This window comes from Suncus etruscus, chromosome X (assembly GCF_024139225.1).
Source record: "Suncus etruscus isolate mSunEtr1 chromosome X, mSunEtr1.pri.cur, whole genome shotgun sequence".
Taxonomy (NCBI): Eukaryota; Metazoa; Chordata; class Mammalia; order Eulipotyphla; family Soricidae; genus Suncus; species Suncus etruscus.
This window is the reverse complement of record NC_064868.1, coordinates 125917359-125929214: the sequence shown is the minus strand read 5'-3', so window position 1 is coordinate 125929214 and position 11856 is coordinate 125917359. Positions and strand designations below refer to the sequence as shown.

Sequence of the window (11856 nt, the reverse complement as noted above, 5' to 3'; positions counted from 1 at the left end):
TCCTACCTCGGTCTGTGTCGGGTCAGCCGCATTCAAGGCGTTCGTCCTACCCATTACACACCATAGTCACTCTAAGAAGAAAGTGAATTTTAAAGGAGAAATGGACTTTAAGGAGAATAATGTTGCTTAGGAAAACTGCATACATAGTTGTTGATCATCGATTTCTCTCAGCAGTAGGGTCAAAGTGTTTGTAAGTTTTAAGTACTCTTTCAAGAAATATGTGTGTATAATAAATGAAAGCCATAAGGTAATTATTGACCCATTCTTAGCTAATTCCCTGATGTTAAGCACAGTTCGAAATTTTTTTTTGGTTTTAGAATGTACTTTAAACAAAATAACCAGTTCACATGGAAATAAATCTACACACTTCCAGGGATCAAAGCTTTTTAAAAAAGTTCTTTTACAATATTATCCAATACACAATATAGAACTATTGAGGTAAGTGAAACAGGGAGTCAGCAGACCATGACAAAATACACAGGATTTAAAGATAACTAGTATTCCCTTTTCCAGTACCGGCCAGGAAAGTTTACACAGCTTTTGCAGCAGGAGCAAATAATCCCTGACTCCATTCTGGAGACAGGTGGAACCTGGCCTGGGCTTCTGGGAGCTGTGTGCAAGGCAAGAGTGAGGTAACCACATCTGGCTATGGAAAGGAATATATTGAGCAGGGTTAAGTACTTCACTATTTACTCAATACCCAAACTTTTTTGCTACCCACCCCACTCCCCCTTTCCATAAACACATGCACGACAACCAGCTAGTAATTAGGTGTTTTTAACCTAATAGTTGAGAGTTCCTGAAGCAAAGGTAGCCAGAAGACTTTTCCTCTAAATCTGTTTACCAAAGTCTTACAGAGCAGAGGCTAGTAAACACTAGGCTGGAGACAAAGCCAGAGTCATAGTTAGAATGACAGTTTCTATACAAAATATTCCCTAAAGCTGTTTTGCTAACGATAACTATAAGTACAGTACAGTGTCCTCTGGTTGCACATAGGGGACAGAGTACAATCACCAGCTCAAGAAAGGGGAAGCAGCTTTCCCCTCCTGTGGCAAGTAACAAACTCATTATCTGAACATATGTGAGCTCAAGGAATAAAGGCTTCTGTCAAACCAGCAAAAATCCCAAGTAGCTTTGATGACGAAGTTGAGCAGAGGGCAAGTACATCACAACCCTGAAATCTCCATGGTGGTAAACTTAATTCATAAACACAGGGACAAATTTCCACCATGGGATCTTTCACCATCTGCGAAGGGGTGAATGGACAGGCTCAGGGGAGATGATAATCAACTGTACCTAGAAAAACACTTTGGGGGAAATTCTAAACAGGTGTTTTCTGCTTGACTATTGGGCCACATCTATCAGTTTAAGAGGCTATTCCTGGTGAACTTTCCCTCTGCACTCTCCCTCGAACCCTCAAACCAGGTCTTAAAATCACTGCATGATTTACAGTGTTGAACTTCTTTTAAAAACATTGTAGATGGGACGGAATGGATGGCAGTGTGTGGGTGTCTGCCCTGCACATGTCTGAACTGGGTTCAATCTCAGAACCCCAAAGGGTACTCTAGGCTCCATCCAGGGCTGATCTGATGATGGAGCCAGGAGTAAACTAAAACAAAAGCCTGGACTCTTGCCTGCAGTTCTGTGTCTCCAGGTGCTGGGTTTTGGTATTCTGGATTGCATTTAGCCATCTTCGACTCCAGTATAAATAATATAGCAGATGTATACCACAGGACAATGATAACAGAGGGTTAGTGCCAAGAGTTAAAGACAAGATTTAATTTGAACTGAGAGGTTCAGGGAGACAGTAGAGGGGGTCAGGCATGGAGTCAATCCCAATCTGATTCTTGCAAACACGTAAGGTTTCCAGAGTACCTCTAGGGATCCAGAATGATGGCTGCAGTCAGGTGTAAGCCCAAACTAGAGAAACAAAACAGAAAACTGAGGGGGTACAAACTAGGTTTTTCTTTAAAACCACAGGAACTACTCCAGGTGGTGCTCAGTTCCTTATGGGATGCTGAGGACCAAACGTGGGCAGTTGCACGTATGTTAAGCACCCAATCCACTGTACTTATGGAGTACTTTCATCTTACAGAAACAGGTTAGCTAGGACCTTAAATATTCATTAGCTCCTTGCATGATCATTTACTCTCCCCTTGCTGCTTTCGTGGTGTGTGGAAGACTTCTGCTTTGTCTTGGATGGTAAAATCAGGCCTCTGTTTCTAGAGATCTTTGTGGCTGTGCAGCTCAGGGAATGGAGTTGATGAAGTCTTTCTTTGTGGTTCTAGCAGTTATGTTTCTTCAGTTACCTTTTTAATCCATCTTCTGTAGTTGGTGTTATTGGTCGTTATGTTGCATGGGTCGTTATGGAGCATGGGATAAAGTCTTTCGTTATGTTTCCGGAAGACCCGTTCAGTTGTGGTTGTCTCAGTCAACCTTCTGGAATTGGAGCTCTTGTTTGTTGAACAGATTGTATTGCAAACGCTAGGCTAGAGTTTTTTGTTGCTGTTGTTGTTGTTGTTGGTCCCTGGATGTGTACTGTCCAGTCTTGGTTGCAACAAGCAGTATATAGCGATCTTGGCTTTCACACATATCAAAGCAAGGAGTCTAGAGTTAATCGCATGACAGTATACTTCAGGGGTGGAGAAACCCTGTGTTTCTTAGGTCAAGGGAATTCCCTCTACAATAACCAAAATAGTTACTGTGCCTATGCAGGGGGATAAAGAAAAGGAGAAAAAAAAAGCACAAAACAATCATTTTTCCACATGTTTATTTATCGATTGATCGATTTTTTTGACGTCTTTATTTTGGTGTGGAGATTACGGTTGATGTCTCCAATATTATTTTATTTTATTTTATTTTATTTTGTCTTGTCTTTCTCTTCCTTTTTGCACTCAAGCATGAGTTGATTTCAGAACAAAGACTATTGTGTGGTGCCTATCTTTATTGCTTTAGTGCTCACCGGTTATTTGATTTGATAATTTTTTTGGTATTGTTGTGGTATTTCAATTACCTTTTTCACATCCTCTCTCAAACTGAGGTTGGAAGCCTCTAGAGAGACTCAGCCCATTTTCAACATATTTGACTTTTGACTTCTTTTTTTTTCCCTCTTATTTTGTACCCCATTCTATTGCTTTTCTTGCCTTCAAACAAAACCACATACCTCGATTTTTCTAGCTCTGCCTCTTAAATAGAAGGGGAAACGAGGGTTCCAGGACCAAACAGATATGTGATCACTAATAGTAAGTCAGACAAAGAGGGGTCCACCTACTCTAGCAGCCCAGGGGGTGATGGTGGGGTATATGGGTTGTAGAAAGGGAATTGGAATGGGGGTAAGACATAGTTGGTGATGGGTATTCCCCTGACCCAATGTTAATATGTATCTAAAATACTACTGTGAAAGATATGTAAGCCATTATTGAAAAATATGTTTTTAATCAGAAACTTTTTTTGACTTACATGTATTATTATTATATCAATTATATTATATGTTATGTTATGTCACTATATTATGTTATGTTAGTTTACCTCATTATGTTAATCAATTTTGTCTCTTGAATAAATTCTTACAATAAATAATATTCATTAGCTCATGTGTCTTAACAGCAGAACTAACCAATTGGGTCAAATAGTGGCCATAATTCCTATTCCTTGAAAAATTTTTGTTTGTTTTTGGTCACAGCCAACAGGGCTCAGGTCTTACTCCTGGCTCTGTACTCAGGAATCACTCCTGGAAGTTCATGCTCAGATATGAAATGCTGAGAATCAAACCACATGGGCTGTATTCTAGGCAAGTGCCTCAAAAGGTAATGGAGATTAAGGAGCTCAAATACCACCAGGGTGAAAGGCAAGAGCACATATTTGACCAACTATTGCTTATGATCTACTTTCCCCCATGCCTAAGGGAAGAGGCCTGAGGTTATTCCCTCTTTGTTAGGGAGTAGCCAGAGGTTTCAGCTAGCTTCTATATGGAGAAGAGTTGTCTGTAGCAGAAGGATCTAGCCTTCAACAGGTCTAGCTGTTCTCAGTCCTATAGGAAGACTGTAGATATATTCCTCTCTCCCTGCTTTTGCATTTTTGAAACAGAATGGGAGAAGCTTCAATGGCATCAGTTTACGATAGCTCTGTAGTTGATAGAGACTTATCCACAAACCTCATCATCTGCTATTCCTGCAGGGATTACGCTGATTTCTTTACTCTTCACGAGTGATAGTTTTCTAATAAACATCAGAAGTACAGGGAACATAGTTTCAAAATCTGATGGACTGGAGGGCACGCCAAAATTTAAAGTCCATTAGAGGAAAAAAAACCTGTTTCTTGGTGTGTCTGTTTCAGAGGCATCTGTCTTTGTTCTCCACCAAACTCTCCATCCTGCTAGCTTAAGAGAAGCACCACTGGCTAAAAATATATTATTCGCTAATAAGGAATCCTTAATACCCTAGTGTTTTGGATCCTATTGTGTAACATTAATATTTCCCTATGCTTCAGTGTACGAAGTTTAATCTTCTGATAGGAATTAAACATCTGATAGGAAATGATGTTACATTATTAAATTACTTTTTCACAGTTTTAAAAATGAATTACACTGGATTCTCCCTCTTTCGTATTCTATATTTGGTTTTAGCTGAGATGCCACCGAATAGGGACCTGTACGTTTTAAATTGAATTAAAAATGGGGAGAGGGAGGAAAACAAAAAGAAAATGCCTTGGAAGTACAAGTTTATAAGGTAAAGATTTTTGACATACATTTTTGATAACAGACTTCTATAAAACACGATTATGCCCTTTTTTATACAAATTGTACTGTGAGATTAATTGGTCTGTTATGTTTAAACTTCGTTCACAGTTTGAAATTATGTATTGCCTTTATATCTATTGCTTATTCTTTGATAGGCATAGGAATTTCATAATAATGTCTTATTGTACAGATTTTGTATACTACCTTGTATTTAGAATTATTAAAGTTAATGTCTATTTACTTTCTTAAGTTCTTGTCTTATCCAGCCATGTTTTATCTGAAGTACTAATAAATGTGATTTATTGTTTCTGATCCTGTGTTTGATGTGTTTCTTCCTTTTGGAAGCACTTGGAGAGCTCTTGGATTCCCGTTAATTGGTCATCATAGTATCATGACCACTTCTCTTTGGTGTTTTATGGGCCAAACCCTGCAGTGATCAGAGGTGACTCCTGGTGGGACCAGGGAACCAGATGGGATGCCAGGGATGAAACTACCTCACCTGCATGCAAGGCAAGCATGCTACCCACTGTGCTATTGCTCTAGCACATGACTATATGTCTTATTTGCAGGCATTCTAGCACATAGATACTCTTTGACGGAAGCAATTATTATTGCTCTGCAAAATAGGAAAGTATTATTGGCTTCCTGTATTGTAAAATGTATGATATCTTATCCCTAGTATTAAGAGCTTGTTTATATACATAAAATTTTCCCCTTTTAGTATTCCTGTAGAAAAAGTATTGGTGCTATATTATATTGTTGGTGCATTTGGGTGTGAGAGTGTCTCTGTGCCCTGGTTCTGACCTGAGCTTTTATCCCAGGCAAGACTCTTTCTTGTAGGTTTTTGTACCAAGCAGAACCAAAAAAGGTGCAGTTAAGGAAGAGAATAAAACAAAAACAGGACAAACACACATATATACACTCACATATATGTATATATAAAAAGGAAAAAGAAATGAAAATGAGTTAAAGAATAATCAGCATTGAAAAAATGAATTTAAAAGAAAAATAATTAAGGGAATAAAGTTATGCAGAGACTACCTTACATTTGGATATGAACAGTTTAAGAGGTAGTATTCTGGAGGTCTTAAACTTATAGGCTTCCTCATTGTCTTTTGGGGTATTTTTTGTGGGGAGTGGAATCCAGGCCATATTTTCATCAGACACCCTGGTCTTGTTGCTTTTGTGAAGTGCTTTGTGGCAGAAAAGGCTTGGGTAGAGTTCTTGCATTGGGGGTCCTTCTGGAGCTGAGTCTGGTATCAAGCAACTATCTACATATTGGGGGGTGTGAGTGGGAGGTTCAGAGAGCTTGAGTCAGCAGGAGTGTTGGTTGTAGTTTCCTGTCAGGGGCTGAGATGTGGGGCTGAGTGGGTGTCCCTTTGCTTGGGAGCTGGGTGATGGCTTGTTGGGGCAGGTGGTCTTTCTTGATACCTAATGGGTTAAGAACTGAGGGTAAAGAGCATTAATAATGCAGCATATCAGCTTGGAATTGGAGGGTGAAGGGATAGTAGGATTTCTGAAGTGGGAGGAGCAATAGTATATAGGAAGGGCTATATATATTTCAGGCATGAATTGTTTACAATTTAGGTTTGGCTCTCATAGAGGAGACCTCTCTCTGTGTACTCATGCCCACATAAAGACATACATTAGTGATCTATTCTTAAGGTATTGCTAATAAGGTGGGTTTGAGCTCTTAAGGACTGCTTGAATTAATATAAATCATAACCTTATAGCTAAAGAAAGAGAGGAAGGGAGAGCAAAAGATAATAATAAATCAAATAAAAGAGATTGGGTTGGTGTGTTGGAGTTGGGAGGTTTTCCCAGTTTCTAGGCATTTCATCAGTGATGGGGTTGGGCCCTGCAAAATGAAGATTTCAGGGTTAGATAATAGCTGGAGCAGTTTAGGATTTACATAGGTTTCAAGTGTCTAGTACTAAACAATGTGTTAATGAGGCCTACTTATGTAGGTGGCTACCCTTTATAGTATTGTCCGCTGCTGCATCTTATGTATCGAAGTTCCTTTACTAAAGAGAAACTATTAGTGTGGGCTTTATTTGACATAGATTGAATTGATGATGAGGAGGAAGAAGAGGAAGAAGAAGAGAGGGGGTAAGGAAAGAAGTAGGGAGAAGAGAGAGGTGAAGAGAGAGAAAGGAGATGTTAATTTGCCCAAATGTGTTTGCAGTTGACAGTTTCAGTGGACTGAATGATCATATGCTTCAGGTCCTAATAGAGGACATAAACCAGAGAAAAAAGCGTGTGGTGGAGTGTTTTATCAAGACATTTTCACAAAGTAAACTGAGTATGGTATCAGGTATGACTGAGGTGTCAAAATTACGGTTTCTGCCCTTTGTATCCAAGAATCCCTGTGGACAGAGAAGCTGAGAGGTTATTTTATATCTAGTAAGATTAACACACTAAAGCATATTGTTTGGAAATGCTGCCACTGGAGTCACTGGCTTCCAATAATATTCTTCACCTTTATCTGTGTATAAGCTCCCTAAGACATTATTATAGCCCTTCGTAGTAAGATGCTGATAATGTACCTGTTCACTCTAAACAGTTGTTTCCATTGTTGCTGGTTTCTCTATGGTATAATACGTAGTTGAGGCTTTGTGTTGTTCCTCTTCCACTTGTTTTGAACACTTCTCCCAAGTAAATGCTGATAACTACAGTGCTTGGAGTTTCTACCCTATTAGGCCATTGTAATTGTTCTTGGGTATTATATGTATATGTGGTGTATAATCTGAGTACCTCAGAAAAGTGCAGAAAATACAGAAAAATCATTCTGTATTTATCCTTTTCTTCTGGCTTACTTCATTTAACATAATGTTTTGTAGCTCCATATTGCTGAAAAATCCAAGATTGTGTCATTTCTAACTGCTATGTAGTATTCCATTGCGTATATATACACCACATTTTCTCGATCCAATCATCTGTTGTTGGGCATCCAGGTTGGTTCCAGATCTTGGCTATTGTGCTGACTGCTGCAATCAATAGTGGAGTACATACATATTTTGGTATGAATATTCTTCCATCTTGGGGGTAGATACCCAGGAGTGAGATTGCTGGGTCATATGGCATCTCAATTCTGATTTTTCTAAGCACCCTCCATACTGTTTTTTATAGGGGTTGGACCAGGGAACATTCCCAGCAGCAATGGATGAGAGTTCCTTTCTTACCATATCCAGGCCAACAGAGATTGGTTCTGTTATTTTTATGTGTGCCATCCTCTCCTCACTGGTGTAAGGTGGTTCCTCATTGTTGTCTTTATTTGGATTTTCCTACTGACAAGTGATGGTAAACATGTTTTCATGTGTCTCATGGCCATCTGTCAATATTCCTTGGAAAAGTATTCATTTCCATGCCCCAGTTTTCTATGGCTTTATTAGGTTTTGTGGAGCTCACCTTTCTGAGTGCTTTGTATATCCTAGGTATCATTCCTTTATCTGATACGTCAAGTGTGAATATTTTTCCCATTCTGTTAGCTGTCTTCTGGTTTTAGACAGTGTTTCTCTTGCCATATAGAAACTCTTTAGTTTGATGTAATCCCATTTATTCAGGTTTGATGATAGTACTCTTGCCATTGGCATTCCATCCTCAAAAACATTTTTGAGGTATATGTCTTGGAGCGTCCTTCCTATTTTTTCTCGATGAACTTTCTAGATTTGGCTCTGATTTCAAGGTCTTTAATCCATTTTGAGTTGACTTTTGTGTAGGGTGTGAAGTATAGCTCAATCTTTAGTTTCTTGTAGGCTGTTGAGAGCCAGGAGTAACCCTTGAGCGCTGCCGGGTGTGACTCAAAAACAAAAAAAACAAAACAAACGTTCCTTACATGTTGTTATCCAGTTGTTCCAACACCATTTGTTGAAGAGACTGTCTTTGTTCCGTTTCAGGTTCTTGGATCCTTTGTCAAATATTATTTGACCATATATTTTGGGGTTTATTTCTGGATATTCTTTTTCTTTTTTTTTTTTTTTTTTGGTTTTTGGGCCAAACCCGGCAGTGCTCAGGGGTTACTCCTGGCTGTCTGCTCAGAAATAGCTCCTGGCAGGCTCGGGGGACCATATGGGACACCAGGATTCGAACCAACCACCTTTGGTCCTGGATCGGCTGCTTGCAAGGCAAACGCCACTGTGCTATCTCTCCGGGCCTTATTTCTGGATATTCTGTTCTAATCAACTGGTGTGAGACTCTGTTTTTGTTCCAGTACCATGCTGTCTTGATGACTATGGCTTTATAATAAAGCTTCAGGTTAGGTAAAGAAATTGCCACTCAGTTTCTTGTTTTTTTTTTTGTTTTTTTTTTTTTTTAGTATGGATTTGGCTAGTCTAGGTCTTTTGTGGATCCAGATGAACTTTATAATTGATTGTTCAAGTTCCTTATAAAAGGATGTCTGAATTTGGTTAGGGATTGGTTTGAATATATATAACAATTTAGGTAAGATAGACATTTTGATTACTTTGATTCTTCCTACCCATGAGCAGGGGATGTACTTCCCTTTCCTTAGGTCCTCTTCAATTTCTTTCTGAAGCGATTTGAAGTTTTCAGGATATAGGTTTTTTCACTTCTTTTGTCAAGTTGATTCCCAGGTACTTGATATTTTATATACTATTTAAAATGGAATCAACTTCTAATGTCTTTTTTTCTCTGCTTCTTTATTTGTACAGAGGAATGCTATTGTCTTTTGTGTATTGATTTTGTATCCAGCCACTTTGCTAAATTGGCTTATTGTTTCTAGGTGTGTTACTGTGGACGGCTTTCAATGCCACTTTTATGTCCTCATCTATTGGGTTCATTTATTTTGGTGGACTTAGAAACTTGCTAGGATTTCTATCCATATCTCTGGCTGATAGTGTCTTCCTTGGTTTCCCCATATTTCTTTGCTTTTGGTGGTTCATAGTGTTCTGTTCTTGTTCTCAGCCCTCCTATGTCACCTGTGGCATGTGGGTGGGTCCCTACTCCGGAGTGGGGCCCGAGGTGGGGATGGTGAGGGTGGTCACTGAAATTTGATCCTGCTCTCAGATCTCCATGATCTCAATTCCTGTGATAGGGGGTAGTCCCCCAGCTCTGATAATGGCAATCTCTGATAGCCTTGCCTCAGATCTACCCCTGGTAGCTGTGAGATGAGCAAATCACCACCCGTCCAGTTCCCCAGGTACTGCTAATGATAACCTTCCCTGAGCTCTGCCCTCAGTTACTGGGAGAGAAGCAGGTCATCTGGCTGACCGGCAGCCTCCCCTGAGCTCAAGCCCCAATATTTGTGAGAGAGACAGGTCGCCACCCGTCCTTCCCCAGGCGTGCACCACAACCTTCCGGGTTCAAGTCCCAGTACCTGCAGGAGAGGTAGGTCGGCACCTGTCTGCCCCCAGGTGTGCTGATGGTGACTGCTCCCATTGATTTTCTAAGGCAGTACCAATTGGTTCTTTCTAAATTTCTCAGGAAGCATTAACTTTTCACCAACATTCTCGTTAATATGTAAGCATTTTTTAATTTATTTAAACATTTTATTTTTTAATTTGTAACCTTTGGGAAGGAAGTTACGGAGTGACTCATGCAAGAAAGACAGAGATGCCTAAACAGGAGATACTCTGATTAGGTCACAGCAGCTTAAAACAGGCCAGATTCCCTCCAGCTCTGCCCACAGTCTGCTGTGAATATGCAACACCTGGATCCGTGCTTGAAAACTGGCTTCACCTGTTGCCAGAGCCTAATTCGAGAGTCTGCATTGCTTCCTCCCATCTGAGGATCCATCCCTCTTTTATTATTATTATTATTTTTATGTTTTTATTTTTTTTTATTCATTCCTCTTGATGCTGGCAGTGCCACTAGCCACCAGCTGAAGCATCCACCTGGTCTGAAGCTTATACAGTTAGGAGCCATAAACTGCCTCTTCGGTGAAGGCTGAGGATTCCAGAACCTACAAATTGAGCATGACTTTTTTTTACCGCAGTCAAACAGATGACCCTAGAATTCGAAGTCCTATCTTGATAAAGGTATTCCTATTCCTGGAAGCTGTGGCAACTGATGAGATTTACACATGACCCAGTCAGCATTGCTGCTTTCTAAGTCACGCTGCTTTAGGCCATGCCATTACAAAAGAAGATTTTTTTTTATTCTGGACTTGAACTCTACATTCTAAATAGGCCTCTCTTTAGCCTCCCAAGGGCTCCTTCTTCCAAGCAGTACATGCTCGCAGGCAGGATGAATGAATCCCTGGCCGAGAACTGGGACCTCTAGCGAGAACGCTCTTCTCCTTTTGTACCCCAGTGGAACAGATGACCATAGAGTCTCATTCCTGTCTTGATTAGGTAGTCCTATAACCTGCAGGCGGTGACCCCCTGAGAGATTTCAGTGTTGCAGCTTTCTAACTAAGCATTGCTGCTTTCTTAATCACTCCTTTATGGCCATCCCATTCCAAAAGCAGTTTTGTGGATTCTGCACTTGAGCTGTACGTTATTTTTTTTCAGGAGAGAGCGCGAACGCAGTCCCACACTACCACAAATTATGCAGTCGAGTTTCCCACATTTGGGAAATATCAGGGGTGAGCAGATGCGGAGTGCAATGGATAAACCTCGCCTGGGAAAAGCACCGTCAAGATTGTGGTATCTCCCCTGCCAGGTAAGTATGACCTATGCATTCTACACAGGCCACTCTGTAGCCTCCCAAGGCTCATTCTTCAAAGCAGCTTATCCTCACGGGCAGGGTGAATGAATCCCTGGCCGAGACCTGGGACAGCTAGAGAGGCCGCTCTTCTCATTTGTACCCCAGTAGAGCAGATGACCCCAGAGTCTTCATTCCTGTCTTGAGTAGGTAGTCCCCTACCCTGGAGGTTGTGACCCCAGAGGAGATTTACTCACGACCCAATGGGTATTGAAGCTTTCTTGATCACTTCTTTTTGGCCATCCCGTTCCAGAAGCAGATATGCGGATTCTGCACTAGAGCTCTGCATATTAGACAGGCCTCTCGCCTCCTAAGGCTCCTTCTTCCAAGCAGGTTATCTTCACAGGCAGGTTGGAGCAATCCTTGGCTGAGACCTGGGACCTCTAGGGAGCACTCGCTGCACATTTTGTCCCTCGATAGAACAGATGACCCTAGAGTCCTCATTGCTATCTTGA

The 11856-nt window shown here is 40.6% G+C and overlaps 1 non-coding gene across 1 annotated transcript; it reads right to left on the bottom strand.

The window, feature by feature from the left end:
* Positions 1–11205: 11205 nt before the first annotated feature.
* LOC125999957 (U1 spliceosomal RNA) lies at positions 11206–11367 on the bottom strand. Its single transcript, XR_007492380.1, has one exon. It is a non-coding gene; the product is annotated as a U1 spliceosomal RNA (small nuclear RNA).
* Positions 11368–11856: the final 489 nt, after the last annotated feature.